The sequence below is a fragment of the Euprymna scolopes genome, chromosome 10, assembly GCF_053919585.1.
Source record: "Euprymna scolopes isolate OS-2025 chromosome 10, ASM5391958v1, whole genome shotgun sequence".
Classification (NCBI taxonomy): domain Eukaryota; kingdom Metazoa; phylum Mollusca; class Cephalopoda; order Sepiida; family Sepiolidae; genus Euprymna; species Euprymna scolopes.
The window spans coordinates 51482668-51492990 of NC_136491.1; positions in this window are offsets into that span (position 1 = coordinate 51482668).

Here is a 10323-nt window from a genome sequence, read left to right on the forward strand (position 1 = left end):
GTGCTTCCAAATTTGAAATTTTATCATTACGTAGCTGTTTCTTGATGTAATGCCATTCGTTTTCGATAGGATTGAGATCTGGGGATTGTGCAAACACGGAATATCATGCTCTTCCAGGAATCTCTTGACATATTCAGCTGTGTGAATGGGAGCATTATCCTGCATGAAGATGGGATTATCATTCAAATTCCGATAAAAGTAGATTAGAAAATGCTCAGTCAACATATTAATGTACTTGGTCGAATGAATTCGACCTTGCAAGCGAACTATAGGCCCTGGACCATCGGTACAAATAATGCCTCACACCAAAACTGAACCACCACCACCTTGCAGCGTTGAATCTGACCACCTACGATTAAATTCGTCGTCTTTCCTCCGACGGACGTATTGCCTACCATCACTGCCTTGTCTATTTACTTGCTTTCGTCGCTAAAATCACTTTTGATCAATATGAAGAGTCATGATCTTCATTGCATCTGACGAAAGCCAGACGTCACTTTCGCTTCTTTACAGAAATCATTGGCTTGCGTCTTGCAACATATCCTTCCAAATGAAATCTGTTCTTGACAGTAGAAAGAGAGCATTTTTTAACAAGATTGCACTGTTGTTGGATGTGGGGAGCCGTTTCAAATCTGTTTCTTAGGCTGCGAATCTTGATAGCATTGTCTTCCCTGTTAGAAGTAACTCTACTACGATCAGATTTAGGAGCATCACGAATACTGCTGGTGTTTTGGTGCTTTTGCACAGTCTTTCGTACCGATTTTTCATCACATTTCAATCTGCGGCCGATTTCACGATTGGATAAACCAGAAAGGTGGAGATTAATGAGATCCTGACGATCAATAAGAGAAAGTCAAGATATATGGACTAAATGTTACGTTTTATAAACTGGAACAACAACAATTACGATTAGAGATGCTTTGTTGCATGTTGGTGAAAATGTTAAACTAATTTAGGGGCGATAATTTAAGCTGGTTTTAAGCGAATTTGTTGCGATGGACTTTCCTTCTGCCTCCTCAATTTGAAGTTATTTTTTTTTAATTGACGTGAACACGAGAATATTTCAATTAAAAGTCAAATATGAATAGGTCAAATTATAGAGGCATAAAAGGCGTATATAACTTCCTGGTTGTTGGATAGTGGAGGAATTACTTTATTCACTCGACTATTAAAATTTTCCAGAATTCACGATGCCCTATCATCTGCGACTGTAACCTTTTTTGATTATTTCGGTATGCTTTCATATGTCTGTACCTATTTTACGCTTACAATGATTTCTAGCATATATATAGCTTTGCCTATATGTACTTTACTGATGACGTATTAACAGACATATTTGTTAAATAACAGCTACACATTTTGAAGCAAATAATTGGTGATAATTGGGCTTGCTATAAAACTTCCATGCTTAATTAGCCGTTTCCACCATTCGATTGTCTCCTTCGCACTTATAGTTTGGGAATTTGAATTTTTTTTCTACTTTTACGAGCATTATATATATTTTTTTACCAATAATTTATTATTAATGATATCATTATTCTTATTCAAACACTATTGTGTTTGAATATATGGTTAATGGAAGTTTAAGTCATTTAGAACCGCTTTAAAGTTTCACTGCTCACTAATTTTTCGACCAAATTTTAAACAATTATTACAGTTTATAGATAAAAATGTGAAAAAATAAGTACATTTTCGCTCAGTTAAACAAAAGTTATGATGAATTTAGTGGTTTTCAAAATCGTAAAAAACATAAGTAGGTGAACGACGTTTTTATTACTGGCTTCTAGAGCAACCGCGTCGCTTCAGCGACTAGTGTTGCTAGTAATTTTCGGTTGTCGCGAAAAGAGAGGTAAGAAGTGAAACAGAGAGAATGAAACAATGAAATGAAGACAATTGGGGGATTTTATTGAAGCAGATGAGTGCCGTACGTTCTTATTACATGTCTGTATGCTATTACATATGTGTATGTTATTACATATGTGTATGCTATTATATATGTGTATGTTATTATGTATGTGTATGTTATTATATATGTGTATGTTATTACATATATGTATGTTATGTTTTTAGGGGCAAAAATAAGATTGAAATTAAACAAAGAACAAGTGAATTTATTAGAAATTAGGAAAAATCATGTATTACAAAATAAAAATGCAACCATGAAAAATAATATGGTTACGCTTAAACCTGAAAAGTAAAGGACTAGTTGATAGAACTGAAAAAGAAAAAGACAAGGTATTATAGTAAACAAAATAAAACATTTATAAGTGAAAATATTGCAACATTAAAAAAATTAATTCAATTTAACATTATATAATCTATTCCTAGTGCTGCAACATTCTAAGTTATAAATTTATTATATTTTTTAAAAGAATATCTTGTCCTTTTTTTATTCCGGTTTTAACAACTAGTCCTGCACTTTTCCATGTTTAGTCCCAACTATTTCCTATTGTAATTTTATGCATATTATCTATATATATTTATGATATTATTATTATTATTATTATTATTATTATTATTATTATTATTATTATTATTATTATTATTTGTACTCTTTTCGTTTTTCTTTTCTTTTTTTCCTTTTTTCTCTCTATATTTTTTCCATCTTTTCATTTTCGTCTTTGTTTTTCTCCTCTACATTAATATATTTTTATTCTCTCTATTTTCTTCGTCTGCTTTCTTTTTCACATGTATTAAATGACGTTTGCTTTTTTATTTTGATTGCAACATGATGTGATCGCCTGATAAATTTTGTTCCTGTAAAATATGTATTACTGACTAAACATTTGTATAATCAATATCACCTGAAGATGTCTCTAGTTACTTGTAACTGGTCGCCCGAAACATACTTATAGATGTATATATAGTAACATATAATTGACTGTATAAAAAAATAACAATTATATCTTTCCCTCATCTCGCATTGAGCACTCTTGCAAAACTGTATTCGTTACTTCACTTATGAAAAATATTTATCTGGACTTATGTATATATATATATATATATATATATATATATATATATATATATATATATGCGTGTGTTTTTGTGTGTGTATGTGTGTCAGTGTGTGCGTGTGTGTGTGTGTGTGTGTGTAAATATTAGACAAAGAATAATCTACCAGTTTGCTTGTTTTCCTCCGCATCCGCCGCCGACATCTGTTTACTAATCATATTAGAAACAAAGACACATAAATGCATTTCGATTGGAAACGCTTGCGTTCTTTAATTTCAAAAGGAGCGAATTTTTATCGATCCTCCTAATCTATTGATCTGCAGATGTTGTTTGATCTTGATTAATTTCCTCGTGTTTCCTGCTCGAGTTCCGTTCGTGCATTTCATCTTAAAAGATGGGGAAGGCGGGTGTAGACGATTAATGAAAGCACAATAATTGAAGAGCCAAACTAAAGTAGAGTGTATCTTCCTTTAATGTCGACTGCGTATCAATAAAATGTTTCGTCATTTTTAATGTGTATAAAAATGGGCGGTTCTGACGGTACACGCCGAAAAGACTGGTAAAGCATTTGAAACTCCGAGAATACTAATACTACTTCACTCTTACCCTCTCTTTTTTCTCTTATTCGGTTTGTATCTCTTTCTCAATATTAGTGGTCTAACAAAGTCAAAAGAGAGACAAACAAGCAAAGAAAAACTTATCTCAAAGCAGCAAAACTGGAGCCAACCTACCAGGACACAATAAATACAAATGTAGGAAAATTTTGGGCATATATTATTTGTTTTAAAATATAGGTTCATTTGTAGCAATTGGCATAACATTTTAACCGTAGAATAGTATTATAATCTTCAAAAAGCCTGCAAATTTTATGTAGTTTCGCCCCAGATAATCAAAGATATATTTCAATATTCAATTTGGATACGAGTATATATATATATATATATATATATATATATATATATATATATATATATATATACCTCATTTTTTTGCAATTTTAAAAGTCTAAAATACCAGTGTCTATTGATCGAAATTTAACAAATGAAAGCTTGTTAGAAATGTAATAACCAGAATTGTGTAGTAGTCTATGTTACATTTGACCTTAAGATCGCACATTAAAAAGATCACCCATCCTCCAGAACCCACTTTGGCATTATCACAGTGAAAAACTGTTTCAGAGAGTTGCAGTATATTTCCACCCTCAAAAATCCTTTAAAATTATCACTTTTATAGGTTTCGAAATATTGAAAACTAAAATTACGTTTAAAATTCCAGGAAACGAGCAGTTTCCAAGACAAAGAAATTATAGTTTTAAAAAGTGGGGAATCAATTTCTATATTAATTAAACGTAACATTAGCACCCACTTCATGGCCATCTTTTTGGGAGGGTCTTTTATTTTATTTAAGATTGGTTTTGGTTGTGCCTGGTAGACCAACATGAAATTTATTTTTAAAAAAACTTGTTTCTACAGGTTTTCGAGAATGCTGAAAACGAATATCTATTTGAATTTTTCGAAAATAAGTATTTTTGCTGGTATTAACCAAAAATATGGGCGCTTGCGCATTTGCAGAAAATTTAATTTGCAGAAAATGTAATTTAGATGCGATATTGGTTTTCAATACACTGGAAAAAGCACTTTCTAAAGGAAGGTGTTGAATTGGTCTACCATGGCACAGTTACCAAATAAAAACAACCCTTAAATAAATGAGAGGTTCCCTTTTAAAAAAGCTGACTATAAAGTGAGTGTTCATTTCACGTTAAATTAATATAGAAAAGTGATCCAAAACTTTCGAAACTATAATTTCTTCATATCTCTATAACTTTTCGTTTCTTATGATTTTAATCGTTATTTTCGTTTTTAGCACCATAGGAAACCGTCAATAGTTGTAATTTTAAAGGATTTTTGGAGAGTGGAAAGATGTCTATCTTTACCAATGTTTCAATCAAAGTCATTTGTTTCCTAGTCTTTCATATACATTACAAATTATCTCACATTCCCCCAAAACCTCTAGCCTCGATGGAGGGGAAATTAAAACTTACTGCTATATGGTTTCAAAATGATCTGAAATAACAGCTAGGGGAGACTTGATTCCAAATATTTTCATATGTTATATCCCCTTTTTATTTTTCATACATAAAATAAATTTCACAGTGGACTATTTGATACTGGAGATATTTATAATCGTACGTTTCTTTCAAAAGAGGGGAGATATAACATATGAGAATGTTTTACTCTTCCATCCATCAAGGCCTGAGGTTTTTGGAATATATATATATATATATATATATATATATATATATATATATATATATATATATATATATATATATATATATATATACTAGCAGGACCCGTTAACCGGCGTTGCTCGATGGAATCATGCCTCTCCTGTTAAAATTAAAGTAGTGTTGTTATTGTTGTTGTTTTTGTTGCTGTTGTTGCAATACATACAACCTCCTCATGTTGAGAACGGCTTTCACCCTAAACTTCTCATGTTAAGAGTTGCTTTCAAAATGGGCACGTCAACCCTCCCCATGTTAGGAACGGCTTTAAGAATAGATTCATTTTTGCGAGTGGGGTGGCGTCAAAATATTGGCCCCGAATTTACACTTGATAATCGTCGTCAGGATATCGAACCGCAAATAATATATACCAGAAAAAAATAGGGAGATTGCAGTGCCGGTTGGATAGAGTTAGATTTGTTCCTCGTGCGTGCGTACAAATCTGGGAGTCACTTATATAAACTTTATAATACAGGTTTTATATTTCGAAAACTATTTGTACACGCCAAGTATAAATGAGATTTGCTTAATGAGCATAACCGAAAACCTATAAAAGCCTAATTTAAGATCGAGCTAAAGTAAAAATTCCCCTATGAAAAAATGTTAACAAAGGTAATGTATGAGCAGTGTCGATTATGAGTCTGGGAAAACGAACTAAAAATACTCTACAGAAAGTATAATTGGTCTAAAATAAAACGTAACGGCTATCAGAATAGACACAAACTTTTGTGAGTAGGGTGGCTTTCAAAGTATTTGCCCCAAATGTAACTTTAATAATTGTTATTAATATTGCGGAGTGGCATTGGCCTCTAATAACTGAGGATAATATATTAGTCTGTTCCAAATCGATATTATGTTTGTAATACGATACGTTTTCCAAAAAGTGTTATTTGCTATGTCGTGTGAACTTCTCTTGAAGCTGTTGGTACGTTTTGGAGCCGGAAACCAGCTCCCAGCTGCAGTAGCAATATGTACATTGACGATAGACGTTCGTTTCATCAAAGGTTGATCATTAAGATTGCTTTAGTTTATTTGACGTTGGTTACATCTACTGGTGAATCTTGATTTCGATCGTTTTTGGTCGGCGTCATTACGTGCCAAATTTATGGCATTGTTGAAAGCAGGGACTTATGGGTTGAAATTGGACGCTTATATAAAATAAGTGGCAATGCATCCATTTTTAGCAAATATATAATTAATTTATTATTAACTGATAACGAGCATTTTTAACTTATTAATTTATTCTCGACCCTTCGTCGTCGTCTGGGATCGCAGCTTAACCTATATAATACAATTCTTCTTTTTACACACACACACACACACACACACGCACACACACACATATATATATATATATATATATATATATATATAGAGAGAGAGAGTGATTAGAATGAAAAAAAACTAAAGAAAAATAGAGAGAGAAAGGGCCATATAGACACGTGCATATACGCTAAAATAAATGCACTAATATATTGTCATTGCTTAAAAGCCTGGGGTCAGCGTTCAAGTTTGAGCTTTGCCACTGTGCATCCAGTTATATAAACAAGTTCGGATCGGTATTCGCCGCCTGCTAATCTGATATGACTTGACATTTTGAAATATTTGCCTCTGCCGTCACCCATTAGTGCTGTAGGGGCGCTGCATGTTGAATGAACGGTGGAACAGCTGGTTCCACTACTTCCGTCTGTCACGTCTTCTTTTCCCATAGACTATTCCTCAAAGGAACATTTTTGCAAACCCTTCTAGGTGTGTAAAGTGCCCAAACCGTTTCAGTTTTCTATTTTTCACCATTGTAGTTGGTCTTAATAATGACGCACTTTTTGGGTGACATTATTGTTGGTAACATGGTCCTCGTATTAGATGCCAAGGTGTCTTCTGCGGTGTGTGCTCAATGTTCCTCCCCTTTATACGTAAAGCAAGATTGAGATGATAAGCCTGTTTAGTTGCTTCACCTTTGTTCAAGTGATATTTGTCTTCCATATGAACTTCAGTGTTGATGTTGCTGCTTCTGTTTGTGCCGCTTTTGCTTGGATTTCTTTTCACTTACAATTGCTCCAAGGTATTTGAAATGGTAAATTGCATCCAGTTTCTTTCTAATGCAAAAACGAATGTACAATTCTATTTTAACACATTTAGAAATAAGTAAATAGCCTCTCAGTTAATGGAAGATTGATGAATCTCATCATAGATAGTTACATAATTCTGGCATTTATAATGGAACATCATTTCTATTTGGAAATTGTTTGGCCTGAAATTCCTATATATGAAAATGTGGTCCTTTTAGGTTAGAACCTGCTCTTTTCTCGGAAGATGCGAGGTCGCTGCGATTGATAAGCATATTCATTTCACTGATTGACTCCAAACTGAATAACATTCGAAGGTTAGCCTGTGTAAATGGACGGTCAATCATCAAGAAAAGAAAACATGAATGACAAGATAAGTCTTTATTCATGGAATGTTTGGCTTGATGCAGACGGTATTAAGTGAAACCGATCAAACGAAAGACGGGAAAGACATTGAGAAAAAAAGGGACGAATTCTTGAAAGAAAAATATACAAAGATAGTACAGATATTATTGCATATGGTTCGTTTTAAAAACACTTGACCTTAAAAACATTTATTTTGTTAAAGTTTGCCGTGTACCTTAATTATCTACACTTTTATATTTTTTTTTGTAATTGCATTCCTCTGCAAAAGATCTAGCTAATTTGCATATTCTTTTAAACATTCGTTCTAATTAATTCCTTATTAGGTTTATTTTGGTTTTCTCATGGGATGATCATATTTAGTAAACTATTACGTGTAATAATATTCATGCAAATATTCTACATGATTTATACTTGAGTTATCTTTGCATAAAAAGGTTATAGTAAACACAAACCTCTTTTTATATATATATATTCATGCATGCGTATATATATTCATTTAAAATATTTTGCTTACAAAAATCCTGTGTCAGTTTTTTGTCTACAGACATGAAATTAAATGTATAGGGTATTCAAACCCATGCAAAACTTTATATTTTGGTTTTAGCTAGTGAAAATCTGTGCAAAGTGTGAACATTAAAAAAACGGAATATGCAAAATGACGGTCGAAGGACGGCGTTTCGAATATTGGTTCATGTTTTAATTTTTAGCCTTTCAGTAAACATGTATTCATAGCTCATGCAGTAATTTAAAGGAAAAATAAGTCGTAAGCTAAACGTTTTGGTTTCCATTCTAGGTTGTGGCCCACGAGTCATATTTTTTTTTAATTTTTAAATCATTACTATATATGGGTCTAATATAATATCTTATATATAATAAATTGACTGCAGAAATTCCCCTCTAGACCAAATTACGGTAGATTTGCAATAACAGATTCCATATATAAATTTATTATGTCTAAACTTTTACGCACCATCTGATGTAACTTTTGAACGCCGTTACATACCCATTTATTCGTTATAATTAAACTCCATCACATTTCCTACGATCGACATCATCACGATTGTCAAAATCTACAGACAAAGTAGTTCGTATTTTCGCCTATACCTGAAAAGTCTTTCCACTCTCACAGTCAAGACCGGGTAAATATATAACCATTATAACTATATTGATCTGACACTCTTATTAACTGGATTAAACACTCATACACACACAACTACTATTACACTTCATTATTCGAAAATGATCATTTTTTCTCACAAACACTACCCCTATACTCATTGGCTGCGACCATGAAATTATACACAATAATTAAAAAACGAACACGTAAGCCCCTATTCAATATGGCCGTAGATTTGTCACGCATTGTTTTAAATCATTTATATTTTCCTATTGTCGCTTTTTCTCTAGTTTACATGGTTATGTTTATAAAAATACTCATAACATTTAAAGTTTAATGTTGCATGGACAAAATAGTCGTAACTTTTGTATAAATAAGTTAGCGCAGCTGCCCCTGGTGATGTTTACAACCACTGCAAATACTGTGGCTTCATTGCTCCAACGTCGTACCTTATGTTTTTTGCATTATAAGGATTAACATAATATTTAACTATTGTTGTATTAAAAAAAATACGTCGAAGCTTTATTTTATCATGTCCGGCTCAGCGTCCTAAATTATCCTATGCTAAATTTAATTGATCTCTTAGAAAATGATTTCAAACTGTTCGCTGTAACTGAGTATAAACAAAAAAGCAACGAAACTTTGAAACTTACATTACATGTAAACATTTAATCAGTAAGCGGCAGCACGTTTTCCTTGAATTTAGCATTAAATGATAAGGTACGATTTTTCATAACACTTAACGCCCAATAATATTTCTCGTCGTTGCCATTTACACTTGAGGCAACTATTTCTTTTTTTTTTCTTTTTAACAGTACATATTATGGTAACGTTGGTGAAAGATTTGTCTTCTACATAAAAAAAAAATAATTTTCCCAGCTTTCTGTTTTTAACAATTGGAATTAATAAAAAATATCGTTGGATCGAGCGTGAAAACCTATCAGACTACAATATGAACGAAGCTCTGGCATACGGCAAGGAAATTGACTCCCAACACACATTCAGTTCAGTAGAAGGTTATAATTGAAAACTGATCCCCGACGTTAAAAGTTATATTCGTTTTTCTTTTAGAATTTTATTCTTTTTAAATCTGTGAGTTTTAAGTTTGTAACTGATAAGATTAACGCCCAAAAAGATAAAAACGTCCACCGACTATATTAATAAAAGAGACTTACAGCAGCTCCCTACATCAAAGTGGCACCGAGCCGAGATTTGGGTGATTATGTAAAAAAAACACACACACACACACGCACACACACAGAAAAATATTTTTCAGTTTCGAAATTATAAAAACTATTTCTTTTTATATAAAATACATTTTCACATTCTACGCCTGAATTACATCCAGATAAATGATCAATTTCATTCAGTTTGTATTTAACTACAATTACGCCTATACTTTTTTTTTACTTTCCTTGTATATCAAATAATTTACGACTCTAAAGTACAATTTCACCTCCATTAGGAATATACTTATTTGTTATATATTGATTTTCGTTTTTTTATTATTTACTATAGTGTTTTTTTTATTGAGT